The sequence below is a fragment of the Chlorocebus sabaeus genome, chromosome 18 (assembly GCF_047675955.1).
Source record: "Chlorocebus sabaeus isolate Y175 chromosome 18, mChlSab1.0.hap1, whole genome shotgun sequence".
NCBI lineage: Eukaryota > Metazoa > Chordata > Mammalia > Primates > Cercopithecidae > Chlorocebus > Chlorocebus sabaeus.
Window position 1 is genome coordinate 29446868 of NC_132921.1, and position 15047 is coordinate 29461914.

The 15047-nt window shown below is 35.5% G+C and overlaps 1 protein-coding gene across 4 annotated transcripts in view; it reads right to left on the bottom strand.

Moving 5' to 3' along the window:
• DCC (DCC netrin 1 receptor) overlaps positions 1 to 15047 on the bottom strand; it is a 1222872-nt gene that overhangs the window by 106410 nt on the left and 1101415 nt on the right. The gene's annotated exons all lie outside the window — the stretch shown is intronic.

Sequence of the window (15047 nt, forward strand, 5' to 3'; positions counted from 1 at the left end):
TGGTTAATTTCATAAGCACTGATTTAGAGAGAGAGGACTAATCAGAATTTAGAAAACAGCTGGAGTGAAAGTCAGCTAATGCAAAGATATAAACTACTTCCCTATCTCAGAGGTCTTCATTTTATTAACGAAGCATAAAACTGGTAATAATTCTTTCTAAAATTTATTAAATGCCTACTATATGTAAGGCATAGTCCTAGATCCTCAGGGAAGGAGTAATATAAAGAGATATATTAGATATGGATCCTGCCATGACAGGGAGAGTTGGTTCATTGTAATCAGATCCTATACAGGCCTATTTATGGTTAATATTAACCAGCTGCAGATGGTTCTTAACATATTCTGACATTAAAGATTTAAGAGTAACTTAATTCATTTATTACTATAAACTTACTACTAGACTTCATTAAAAATGCTTTTTAATTATTAAAGTATTATTAAAATAATTTTGAAAAGAACTGCAAATAAAAATAATATTTTATTTTCAGTCATATAACATTATATATTTCATAGTTATATTTATTTAAAAATCCTGAATTACATTTTTGCATATCATACTAAATTTTTAACAGCTTTACAAATTAAAATTCTAAATAATTAAATGGATTTATGGAAATTCAAATATAAATTTGGGGAAAATCACATAATACATTTCAGTTTTCTTCCCTCAAATAAAGTTCAATATGGCTTAAAGCATTTTTGGAAATGAGTAGTTTATTTTTTCCTTTTTATATGAATAATACAATTTTATACTAATAGTGATCAAAGTGTACTATATGAAGGCCAGGTGCGGTAGCTCATGCCTGTAATCCCAGAAGTTTGAGAGGCCAAGGAGGGTGGATCACTTGAGGTCGGGAAATCAAGACCAGCCTGGGTGACATGGCAAAACCTCGTCTCTACTAAAAATACAAAAATTAGCCAAGCGTGGTGGCGTGTGCCTGTAGTCCCAGCAACTCCGGAAGCAGAGGCAAAATTGCTTGAATCCGAGAGGCAGAGGTTGCAGTGAGCCGAGATCGCGCCACTGAACTCCAGCCTGGGTGACAAAACAAGACTCTGGCTCAGTAAAAAACAAAACAAAACAAAGCAAAAAAAACCAAACAATAACAACAAAACAAAGTGCACTATATGAATATAATTCTACAGGACATAAAGAAGAATTATGTATTAGATTACTTTGTATCCATGTTTTCTCAATAACACAAATTGAGGATGAGGGAAGAATGAGATATTAAAGAGTAATGAATTTATTTTCACTTAACAACCAGCTAATTTCATTAAAAAAAAAAAATAAAGAAATAAAGAAAAAAAAGTTCTGCCAGAAAGTTTTGATAATGAAAGCAAATGATTTTCTACTTTTACCATAGATTTTGGAACCAGGAAATGGTAGCTTCAGAAACCAAAATTAAATAAATATTAAATAGGCATTGGCTGAGTTAAAATAGAGGCAGTTTGTGGCTGTTTTGAGTTATTCAAAATAGCTTTTATATGTTTAAATTTTTTAAAAAAATACTGCTTAGGCAGGTCCTAACCAGAAATTTCATGTACCTCTCCTTTCTTTGAATTTTTAAAATGTTATAAACTATAAAATCGTTTAAGGGGTTGCCTTTTACATTTTATCTAAAAGATTGGCCTTATAAGGAATCTTTTTATCCCTTTTTGGCACATGCCATATGATTCTTCAGACAAAAGTCTTCTTGATCTCTCTGCTGCCTGTTCTCTAAATTGAAGAAAAAATTGGCAGAAGTAATATGACTTCCTTTAGGAAGTCTGTTCATTGTTATATTCCTTTGCGCTAACTGAAGAGATGTGCAAATTGTGTTCTCAATGTCCTATGAATAAGTAAAGCTAGTTAGGATGCTTTGTAGTATTATTTTAATACTAAGCACAAATCTTAAGTTATTACTAGTATGCAATTTATTATTTATGTTCTCATCCTTACATGTCACCTAAATTATTTGTGTATTTTTATTGTGGTATATCTCTAAAATGAAATAACATTAATGTTTATATTAAATCCTTATTTGCAGCATACGTGGGCAGATTGAGAATCTTTTCCATAATAAAAAAATTTCAGCACTGAACAAAGATTAATTCAATTGGGATTTCAGTCCTAGAGTCTAGTTTTTCTGCGTGATTGTTTATAAGTTCAGAGAACAGAGAGTGGAAAATTAATCTGCAGAAGACATGGAGAAAAGTGGATGTGATAGTTCTAATCATTTGTTTAATCCATCTTCCCTAAATGGGCATAAGGGAGGATCATCCAGGATGACATTCATACAATCAATTCCTGGAGAAAAACATATGGCCCATAATCTAAATCAAATGGACAGATTGGTCATCTAACAAATGTTCAATGTATATCCTTCCAAGGATGCAGAGTACTGAGATATCTTCTTGATCTTAAAATTTGTTCTCTGAAAATTCTAATAATAATGATAGAAATTGCATTGATTTTCTGTCTTGTGTACCAGCAGATAAAGAATATCTAGTAATATTACTTGAATACAGTTTTACTGTTCATCCAACACTCAGATCATATTGAGATATATTTAAAGTAGGTAATTTGTCAGAGACTGAAATGTGTTTCTAAAAGATCGGTTTACCAGGCAGTTGATAACAATGCTGATTTTAAACAAAGGTATCAGGCATCAAAAACTAGACAGCAAAATCATAACCAATACATAAGATATTTCAAATATTTTAATAGAAAAGAAGTAATGAGCTCTCTTCACCTTTTCCTAAGGTTCAATACATTGTTTTCAAATCAACATGAAAGACAGTTCACTGACTGAAAGAAAATAGATTGTTACAGCTATGGCTGCCACATATTGAGCCCTGATGCTCAACAAATCCTTGCTGCTTTCCCTTCTTCGAAACCTTTGGTTTTATTTTTCACCTGTGGAAAGTCTAAGGGCAATAATCTGCAGGATATGAATGCATTTGGTAAACTACTCTGAGCCAGACAAAGTGCAAGAAAACCAAATATGCCATTACCCATATTTCTCTTAATCATAAGTGTATTTTTGCAATTCCAATTTCTGTATTTAGACCATAAAATATGAACAGGTTAGACTCTTCCTAAGAAGTAAATTCATTTTTTTTAAATCCTTAGAAATCAAATTCAAAACTAAGGTAATTTCACACACAAATAAAATGAAATTGAGTGAGCATAGAGTTATTACAAAAAATATCAGGATACAAAACAGAAACTGTGGGCATCCTAAACAAATTTAAACAAATTTATTTCTTATCATAATTTCTGTTCTTGGTTTACATCTTAGCCTGATAATGGGTCTTGACTGTCTGAGGTATACATGTTGTCTCTTGCAGAGTTTGGCAAATAATAGGTGAAAAAATTTGTGTACTCTTCTAAAGTAAGAAAAATGTTTACAAATATTGCATTATTTTTTGCAAGCACCAAAGTAAAGGCAGTACACTTCACCAGGCCAACAAGTAAAAGCAGTATACTTTGCCAGGCCAACCCATATATATGTATTTCTGTTTTTTTTTAGAAGAACACTAGTTTCTCCTATGAATTCTACTACATCTCATTCTTACATTCTTGATGTCTCATAAGGGAGAGTGGAAAAAACAGAAAAGGCAAGTATTAGGGAACCAAAGGAGCTGGACAGATCAAGATCTTTAGATAACAGGAAAGTAGTTAACCTCCTTCTTAAAGATTTCAGGTCAGAAAAGAAGATAAGTTCTGACCTCCATGATAATAACTACACTTAGTCTCTCTCCCTTACCTGGCTGCTGATGAAGACTTGGCAGCTGCTCCTGATCACCCATGTCACAACCTTCTACACAGCTAAAGCCCAATATGTTTATTAGGTATTATAATTATTATTCATGCACATTAGGAAGGAAACATCTGAATAACAGTTGAATTCTTAATAGAATAAAATATAAAGATGGCTTAATAATATTAGTAGTATGGTGGTAGATAGTGGTCCCTGAAGTCCTTCCTCTCATTGGAATCTCCTTTTATGCACACTTGCCTCTAGTATATCTGAAATAACAGTCAGTTAGGGGTCTAAGAAACCACTTTTATATGCAGCTTAGTCTTTATTAAAATCTGAAAAGCATTCTGTTCCTCAAAATATGGGCACTGTTTTGGATGACTGGATATTTCCAAGAGCTAGTTCATTTGCCAGGTTACAATATGAAGAATGAGACAATCTTTTTTGGCTTATAAAAGAGCATCTGTTCTCAAAGACCACGGAATGATCCATAAAAGTGCCCCCCATCTGCATGGTTCACAAGCTTATCTCAAAGGCAGGTGTGAGATACATTTGTGCCTGAGCAAATTTGCCAAGCATCCCAGGAAGAAGAGGCAGAAGAGGATGAGAGAGTTCTCTTCTCCAAGTGACTACAGGTCTGGAAGTTGCAGCTGCAGTCTGAAAACACTAGAACATGAGCATCCTGCTGGTGCCCTGCTAGTCTGTGTAGATAATGACACTGTTGGAGCACAGTGTTTCATCATTCATGTCTCCAACCATGCTTCATCCATCCACTCAACAAATGCATTAAGTAGATCCACAGTGCTAAGCATTAGGAATATAAATGACTATTGCAGAAGTTTGTAAGTCAGTGAGATGGAAAATGTTAAGTGAATAATTATAACCATATGGTAATTTCCAAAAATTCAAAAAAAAAAAAAAACAAAAACAAAACCCAACAACAACAAAATGAACAAATAGGTGACCCAGTGGAAAAACAGGATGATTATCTACTTACACCTAGCAAAAGGCTTCACAGAGGAGGTGGCATTTGATGTGAGAATTCTTTTTGCAAGTACCAAAGTAAAAGCAGTATACTTTGCCAAGCCAACTAGTGGGGAAAATATGTGTGTGTATATCTATATCTATATCTATATATAATATACATATATATTTTAAGAAGCGCATTGGCTACTCCTATGAATTTTACCAAAGTAAAAGCAGTATACTTTGCCAGGCCAACCAGCAGAGGAAAATATACATGTATATATAAATATAAATATATATTGTATATAATAAATATGTATCATAAAATATATATTATAAATATGTAAATGCACAGACACATACATATATATTTTAAGAAACACATTGGTTACTCCCATGAATTCTACTACTTCTCATTCTCACATTCTTGATGTCTCACAAGGGAGAGTGGACAAAAACTGAAAAGGCAAAAATTAGGGAACAAAAGAAGCTGGACAGATCAAGATCTGTCTTGATTTATTAGTTAGAGAACAGTGAGGTGGATGAGCTTAGAGAAAAAAAGGCAGAGGTACAATAATAAAAGTCCCTAAATGCTCTGCAAAAGGGTCTAGAATTTATCTTATAGAGGTTAGGGATCCACTGAAGATATTTTAAGCAGAACACTGACTAATTACACATGTATTTTAGAAAGATTATTCTGGATGAGTGTGGAACTAAATGGATCAGAATAAACTGTTGCAATAAATATGACAATAATATTAATTATGCATCTCTGAAGCAGACATTATTAACCTAATTTTATAGCTGAGAAAACTGTAACTCAGAAAGATGAATAAACTTGGGGTTTCATTTGAAGTAACTGAGACTGTATGACTCTGATGATGATGATTTTAGCATTATTGGTGAATTAATAACTAAAAGAAGGAATGGGGGGCTGGGAGCAGTGGCTCATTCTTATAATACCCGCACTTTGGGAGGCCAAGGCTGGCAGATCACCTGAAGTCAGGAGTTCGAGACCAACCTGGCCAACATGGTGAAACCCTACCTCTACTAAAAATACAAAATTTAGCCGGGCATAGTGGGGCAGGCACTTGTAATCCCATCTACTCGGGAGGCTGAGGCAGAAGAATTGCTTGAACCCAGGAGGCGGAGGTTGCAGTGAGCCAAGATCATGCAACTGTACTCCAGTCCAGGTGATAGAATGAGACTCTGTCTCAAAACAGGAGAAATGGGGAAAATGGATGGTGGACAGAAATTACAGCACTTCAAAGGGTTGGTCTTGGGGTATAAGGGTGAGAGTTTAGGTGTGTGTGACTTGAGATGTTGGCTTTTTTCTCAATTGAACATACAGAACAAAACAAAACAAGGCTTTGGCAGGGAATGAAAAATAGTTTCTTTGTAACTATGCAGAGTACTAGAAAAAGTGAAGGTGCCACCTCAGGAAACGTATAACAGAAGTGGCAAAAAAAAAAAAAAAAAAAAATGCCAAGAAAATTCTTTGAAGATGACTGCTACTGAGGCCCATGCCTACTCCCATCCCATCATCCTTTTCTCTCCCTATCCCACAGTCACACCCCTCCAAGCAGGAAATGATCAATATCAGCAACCAAGAGTGGATGGATTTCCAGGACTCGGGATACAAGGGAGCCGGCAGGTCTTCACTGGCCGGCGTAGACAATAGCTACTTGATATGTTGAAAAGTAGGAAAGCTCCAGAACTACTACATTAGAGTGGAGAGAAATAGCAAAAGCCTCTTCACCAACATAGGTCTCTGCCATAGTGTACTACTCTGCAAAGGTAGGCATGAGACATGTTTGTGCCTGAGCCAATTACATCCTAACTGTTCCTGGAGCCCATCCTGTAGTCCTCACTATTTTCCCAGTGTCTTGGCTTCCTAACTTTTCCATCCTAGAATTTCTCTACATAAAGGATCACCTACTCTTTCCCCTGGTAATAGTTTGCATTGAGTCGAGTTCTACTCATAAGTTTAAAGCCCAGTCTTAGGTTTTAAGAAGTCTTTTGTAATTCAGCCCACAATGATTTCTTATCTGAAATCCCATAGCATACAGATGTGGACAGTACCATCTGATTTGGCATTCCAGTCATACTGGACTGGAAGTGTTAATATTCTCCTAACTATATTACAAGCTTCTTGAAAATGGATCCATGGAACTATACTTCCTTCTAATGCTTTGCCATGATCATTTTCTTCTAATGCTTCTAGTGCCAGCACAGTACTGGATACGTAGTTATCCACAAGTTATCAAAAGTGAGTCTAGTTCTTTTTGCACTTCATAGCCACAATTTTAACAAACTTATCAGCTTCCATTAGTTTTGATTTTCTGCTTTCTGTACTCAGAATTCCAAGCAGCTGGTGAAATTCAAATCTATAAATTTTCTGCTAACAAGGAAGGACAGCAAGACTGGAGGTCATAAAAAGAGTGCAGAAGGTCACAGCCATCTATAAATGTAACTACTATTAGCTGAATTACAGAGAACTTGTTTTTCTATTTAGTTTTTATTTTAGTAGGTGATTATCAAATATACTTTTCCCTGTTGGAAATACATGTATAACTTCTCGTCTCCTCCAAGATCAGTAAATCTACAATATCCACAGCTATGTGCACTATGACTTTGAGCTGCCCAATCTATACTTTTCATTCAATGGTAAAACTTATCTTTCCAGATTACTCTGTAGCTGCTTCCCAAATATTTGTGTCATGATTCTATTAAGCAAACACTTATCAGACAACTAAAATAGGATAAATTCTAAATTAGGGAGGTGGAGATGACAATGTGAAGAATCCAGCCAGTTCTCTGTCCTTGGGGAATTTAAAATCTGGTCAAGAAGCTAAGAATATAAATAGCAAAGTATAAGAAATGGAAAACACAATAAGATGGGTGTGATGAAAATACAGGTGAATAAAAGACCAGAAAGGTAAGAAAGAATTCTTGAAAAAAGTAAAATTGAGAAGGGAGTCTTAAAGAAGACTTTGCTTAGTTGAGAAAGAAAGAAAGTATAGCTAAGGCTGAGAAAATGGTACATATTACAGCATGTAGCTGTGAAAAAAATGCACTTTTTCCATGGTGATTTGTGACTGTGGCATATGTGGAGGGATCTATTGGCCATGAGTCCAGGAAAGAGATGTTAGAGTCAGACAGCCAAGGTCTTGATGTCAAAGAACTGACCTCATCTCCAAAGCAATAGTGACCCATCTGTGTTTTGGAAAGAAAATTGAGGTGGCAGAGTCTAGGACTGATTGAATTGGGCAGAAAATAAAGCTAGGAAGACCTTGTACTTGGCCAATGTCTATAGCAAGGAAATGGCATCCAAAATACAGTGGCTCTTACAAGAAGAACCTGTTTATGGAATTTTATTTGAAGTGTATAAACAAAAATGTCTACTTTACAGGTGTGAGAAGGTTAAAATTCTCCCATGAATCACGACAATTCCTATGAGTACTGAGTATGTTTTTGTTCCTTCAAAGTTACCTATTAAAACATGAAAACTACTGAGAAGTTGATATAGACAGCTACTTGACTGCTTGCTGGGAACATGATAAGCACCTTAACACTCCATTAAAAGCACATTATTCATTTTCTGCTACTACTATTTCACCACAGTCCTAATTTATGAAATTGCAAAATTTTGGACCTGTGAAAAACCCAGGTGAGAATAGCTTTTTCAAGTGGGTGTAGCAAGCAGCCGAATAATAACTGCATTGAAACTATGCACAATAATAGGGTAAGAAGAGGTTTTAATTTTCAATTAAACAGCTCCCATCAGAAGGCACTAAAGGTTTTCATTTTTCACACAGCAGCCTGGCTGCTGTAATCCAAACTCTGCAAAGTCTGGATTACATTAACTAAATTCCAAGCTTGACTAGACTGCCACGAAAACCCTATTTCCCTGAAATTGGAAACAATTAACATTCTGTTTATTCATGAGATTAAAACTGCTGAGGTGTAAAATGGCAGGTGCAGTGTTAAGCACTTTGCCTGAATACCCTATTGAGGAAAGACAAAGTCCTTTAAACTAGGTGAACTTATGTTGATGACATTTAGGTATAACTTTCTTGATGACAGATCATGAGTCTGCATTTCCAGAAATTATACAGCATCAAGAGCAGAGATTCTCCAGTTAGATAGCCTGGGTATATATCTGGGCCTAATCACTGTCAACCTAAAAATAAAGATATATAGAGTTGAATCTCTCAGTAAAGAAGATATTTGAGAATATGAACTGCAATTCAGGACACACAAACTAAGGTAGCTGCAGGGGAGTCTAGAGAATAAAGGGAAAGGCAGGAGTTTTATTGGGGAATAGAGGAAGGTTATGCAAGTTGTTTTGAAAGTTAGTTAATTGGTGCTGGTAGTGTCTTCCAGGAGCCGCTGAGTGTCAGCAGGTGTTAGGTAAGACTTGGAATCTTAGAATCATGACCAGGTCCTTGCAGTTTTGGGTTTAGTCTCACAAGACAGTTCCTGGAATAAATGTATGTGATCTGAGTGCTTTTCCTTATAACCTCCTGACTCCATTTTAGTTGGGTATGACATGAATGACTCCATTTTCTATAATCAACTTTCACACCACTTACGTACTGTGAGTGTTTGGGCACATTTTAACTTCTCTCTTTTTCTACATCTGTAAGGCTGCTATAAGAATTAAATAGGATTGCATGTGCCCAGTGCATAGAAGAGTAGTTGACACATAGTGGAAAAACCATAAATGTGAGATGCTTCACTATGCAAAGATGTTATGCCTGAGTTTTTAATTCTAATACCAACCTTAAAACTTCAGAATTTTAAATCTTGAAAGAAACCAAAAGATAATCTAGTCTAAACTCATCATTTTACAGGTGAAGATGTCAAGAGATGCTAAGTCACCTGCCCAATATTACACAAGAGGTCCCAGTGGCAGGACTGTGCTAGAACTGAAGGTATCTAATTCCATTCCAGTGCTCCTACAGCACACACTGAGTGACTTCCAAATGAAAAGTTAGAACATTATCAGTCATTACCACAATCCACAGGAGAGTAATTCTTCCTCCTTGTTGGATAGGCAGTTTACAACAGGCTTTCTTCATCTGGGTCTGTAAACTGCCCTATGTACATAGGGCTCTTCCCTAGGACTAGTGTTTCAGATCACCCGTTTGCCAAGTCATGGAGAATTAAATACACTTGAGAGTGCTCAAAGTGAGCACTTTCTTTGTAATTCATCTCAGCAATGGTGAAAATCACTTCATGAGAATCCTGCCCACTTTAAGGTACAGTATCATCGCCATAGCACCTATTCTATTGTTACAATGGGCAGACATAGAAACACACATGAAAGAGTAAACATTTCTGCCGATGCTAGGAACATCAATTTTCATTCAAAGACATCGCAAAGTGGAGAACAATATTTTGGCATTAAATGGGACATAATGATGCAAAAAAAATACCTTAAAAGTTTGATCTAATAATCACTTTTGAGAAGCAGTCATGTTTCAGAGTTACAGCTAACCTCCATTGCAAACTCAAAAAAAAGGGATTTTCTAAAATGCTTCTGTGACACACTCTAAAAGGTTTGAGCTGATTTTAGAATGGAAATCAAATTTTTTAAAATAAATATAGTAACCATTTACAGTAGAAAGACTGCACATTCTAGGAACCAGAAAGAAAAGTTTTGAGTTCTAACTCTGCCAACAGCTCTTTATGTGATCCTGAGCAAAATGTTTACCTTCTGCTTCTTTATTGGAAAAACTGGGAAAAAAATAGTGAAGGAATGAAATAACAGCTTTCTTTTTAAATGTGGATGCTATAGACTGAGTTGCTTCCCCAAAAATGTGTATATTGAATCTCTAACCCACAATATGATTATATTTGAATATAGGGCCTTTATGAAAGTAATTAAATCATAAGGTTAAATGAAATCATAAAGTAGGGCCCCAATCCAATAGGATTAGTGTCCTTTGAAGACAAGACACCAGAGACACCATCACGGGAAGACACAGAAAGAAGGCCCTCTACACGCCAGGAAGAAGACCCTCACCAGAAACTGACCACGCTGAACCTTGATCTGGGACTTCCAGCCTCCAGAGCTCTGAGAAGATAAGTTTCTGTTGTTTAACCCACCCAGTATATAGAGTTTTGTATTGACAACCCAAGCTGGCTTAGACAGTGAATTATCACCATCCCTGTTTCCTGAAATAAAGAAGTGTCAGGATCATGTAATCAGTGCTGTGGCCACCCCACTAACAAGATGACCTCAGATTGAGAGTTATTTGCCTTGTTATTTAGAATATTCAGAGACGTGAAAAGGAAGATCTATGTAGGGAAAATAACAGTAGACAAAACTTCAGATAAAGCAACTTTATAACTATACGTCAAATATGAATGTGTGGCTATATATATGTAACATATCTGTTGTAATGCAGTTGATGGTTAAAATCAGGGCTGGGCGTGGTGGCTCATGCCTGGAATCCCAGCACTTTAAGAGGCCAAGACAGGCAGATCACAAGGTCAAGAGATCGAAACCATCCTGGTGCTGACCAACACGGTGAAATCCTGTCTCTACTAAAAATATAAGAAAATTAGCCGAGCGTGGTGGCACACACTTGTGATCCCAGTTACTCAGGGGGCTGAGGCAGGAGAATCGCTTGAACCCAGGATGCAGAGGTTGCAGCGAGCCAAAATTGTGCCATTGCACTCCAGTCTAGGTAACAGAGTGAGACTCTGTCTCAAAAAATTAAAAAAAAAAAAAAAAAAAAAAAAGAAAAAGAAAATAAAATATTTTAAAAAAACACTTTTGGAATGTGGTTTCTGGGGCTGGAATTATGGCCTTTATACTTACTAGTTGTGTTTCAATAGACAAATAACAACTCTCTGAGCTTCAGTTTCTTCCTTGGTAAAATGGAGACAATAATAGTACCTTTCTTACAGTACTGTATGAAAATTAAGTGAGTCATCCTGTAAAACTTTTAAAACAGTGACTGCTGGCAAAAGCTGCATAGGGGTTCATTTTACCATTACATAGGCTCACATCAGCAGAGACAAATTGAAGGAGTTTTAATCAAAATATAGAAAAAAGGAAAAAAATCAAAAGTCAAAACAAAAATCAAAACAATTATTGAATTTATAGAGAGAGTAGAAGGATGGTTACTAGAGGCTGGGAATGGTAGTGGGGGGCTGGGGAGAGGGGAGGTGAAGATGATCAATGGGTATAAAAATATAGTTAGAAATAATGAGTAAGACCTACTATTTGATAGCACAACAGGGTAACTATAGTCAATAACTTAATTGTACATTTTTAAATGAACAGTGTAATTGAATTGTAAGTCAACAGATAAATGCTTGAAGGGATGGATACCCCATTCTCCATGATGTGCTTATTTAACATTGTATGCTTGCATCAAAACATCTCATGTACCCTACAAATATATACACCTACTATGTACACACCCAAAAATTAAAAATAATTTAATTTTTTAAAGCATAGCTTTTCTGTCTAACCTCTGCACCCACTTCACATAGCCTGTGAAATTTCCTTACCCAACCCTCCAAAAAAATGAAACTCTGGTTTATCTCTAAAATTTCTTTTACTTCCAAACTTATTTGCCACCTGTGCCTGGAAGAATCTACAGAAATAATTAGGACATGGAGCAAGAGAGAGGGTGATGCAAAAAAGGAGAATTATAGAGAAGGTCAAGATTAGAAAGTTTTAAAAATGCTGGATTTCATCGATTTACAATTACATAAAGTAATCAGGAGTTCTATGTTAATTGCCTGTCATTGTCAAACAACTGCTATACCACTGCTCAGAAGAAAATATTTTCTCCAAATCAAAACCTTTTCAAACGACTTTTGTTTTCACATTTATGTTCTTCATGACAGATCTTCAATCTCTAAAATAATAATTGTGACAAGAATCTGAACAGATACTTTTTTAGGACAATCAAAACTGGTCTCACTTTCTCTCATATAAGTCAAATTCAACCTCTTGCTTCCTTATTTAGGATTCATCTTTGCAAGGTTAATTCTGACCCCAGTGCCACATTTTTTTCTCTGAGGGAATTTTCTCTCAGCAGAAATTCAGCTCCTGTCATAAATGTAATAGTGGGATCATTTCTCCATGAGAAGGGGGCAAATAGGTCTAACAGTGGACACGGTAAAACGTATTCACCTAATTTGCTGTGTGCTGGGAATGGGAGAATTAAGATCAGCCTTTTCCTATTATTTTCATCAATCTTAGAGGGATCTTTAATCTGGGTTATTTCTCATACATATGGTCATTAACTCAGAAGACTGATTTTGTTTATAAAACGTGCTTTGAGGGTGTAGCAAATTTTATATGCTTTCTTTGTAAAAATTTAAAGATATTATTTATAACCACTAAATTACATGTCATCAGTCCCTCTCAATTTTATAAGTGAATTGAGTTTGAGGTAAAATTTAGAACCTATCAACTTGATCAACTAACTATATACCAGCTGTGACTGAATAAGGCTCCAAGTTACATATGTGACAGAATCCTTCTGAGCAATACTAGATGAAGAAAAAGAACAACTGACTCAATATATTAATGGACTCAGCCACTGGCAGTAATTCTTGAGGGGGTCCTTTTGTTCTTAAGAACTAGCCTGATTTATTGTAAATGGAGACTCAAAGTAAAATCCATGGAAGATGTGTGATCATAGGGACGGGGAAATAATTTAGTCATTTACCTTTCATCAAATAATCAATTTATAGAATATATGTGTGGTGGTTTAAAATAATATTAAGCAAAACAGTTACTTTAAAAAACTTAAAACAATTAGCAACAGAAAAAACAAAGTAATAGTATCCAGAGAGAAGTGGAAAGCTATTTATTGAGAAGCTTGGACATGTTGTCAACTAAGTGACTAATAATGACATTTCCTTTTTTTTTGTTTGTTTGTCTTTTTTTGAGACAGTGTCTTGCTCTGTCCCAGGCTGGAGTGCAGTGGCATGATCTCGGCTCACTGCAAGCTCCGCCTCCCAGGTTCAAGCCATTCTCCTGCCTCAGCCTCCGGAGTAGCTGGGACTACAGGTGCCTGCCACCACGCCCAGCTAATTTTTTGTATTTTTAGTAGAGACGGGGTTTCACTGTGTTAGCCAGGATGGTCTTGATCTCCTGACCTCATGATCCACCCGCCTCGGCCTCCCAAAGTAATAATTACATTTCAACTAGTTCAGTTATTTTATTTTTTTCTCTATTTATTATTTTTAAATATAATTTCAAAACTTAGGAGTTACCTGTCTGTGGAAGCTTCAAATTTATTTAAGTAAAGGTGGTTATGAGAGGTTGTTTCAATTGTTTTATAACTGCAGTAGTAAAGCTGTTTCTATTAACGATTCCAGATTTGGATTTGACCAAGACTAATATTTAATTTACCTACGTAAATACATGCCAAGTGATAATTACTCATCATTAATATTTTTTACAAATATTATTTAGTAGATATTAATCATATGAAAATATTTTCAGTGGAAGCAGGCAGGAGCAGTTAGATTAATGAAAATCTTAACCCTGAGTAGGCATTGCTGTACACAGTCTCATTTCAATTATTCCACATGTAAACTCTTAGCCATGTTCTGTTAAGCAGCTGCATAGCATACGTCGCCAGAGAAGAATGTAAACACAAGACCACTGGAGAATATGCTAGTCATGTAGGCAGCCTTCTGCTGTTAGGGAGAGCTAGCATCCAGAGGCTTAATATTTGTCAAAAGTTAAAAAGTATTAATGTCGAAAGAAAGCATTCCCCTAATCTCACAACATGGTGCCTTATGAGACACGATGTTTGCAAGTTAAGTTCTGCCCACAGTAGATGTCCAAAGCAGGAAGGAAACAAACTATATGAACTATGGACTCTCTTTTTTTTTTTTTTTTTTTTTTTTCTCAATCTACAAATACTGATAGCACTGACTACGACCAGTTTATAGTATTTCCTAACTCTTCTGGAAAGAAAATAACATCCTGAAAAAAATAAAACTCATACATTATTCATTTTCTCCCTCAGCTTTCTACTAATTGTCCTTCGTGTAAAGATAATAGAATCCTAATTTATCAATCAGCCTACAAATCACGGTAATAGTAAATTCAAATCTACTTATAAGTTAATGGATAACTCTTATTTATCTCCATTTTGTCTCTGTGTAAAACTTTCCCTGTTTCTCTACACAAATCAGTTTTTAGTAAATAAATAAGGAAAAGGGAGAAAATACTGTACTCTGAGTCAAATGAGCATCTGATTCACTGAATAAAAGCTTTCTGGCTTCAAAATGAACAACAATAATGCCCTAAAAAAGTTGACCCAACTTTGATTTGATATATTAAAAGGA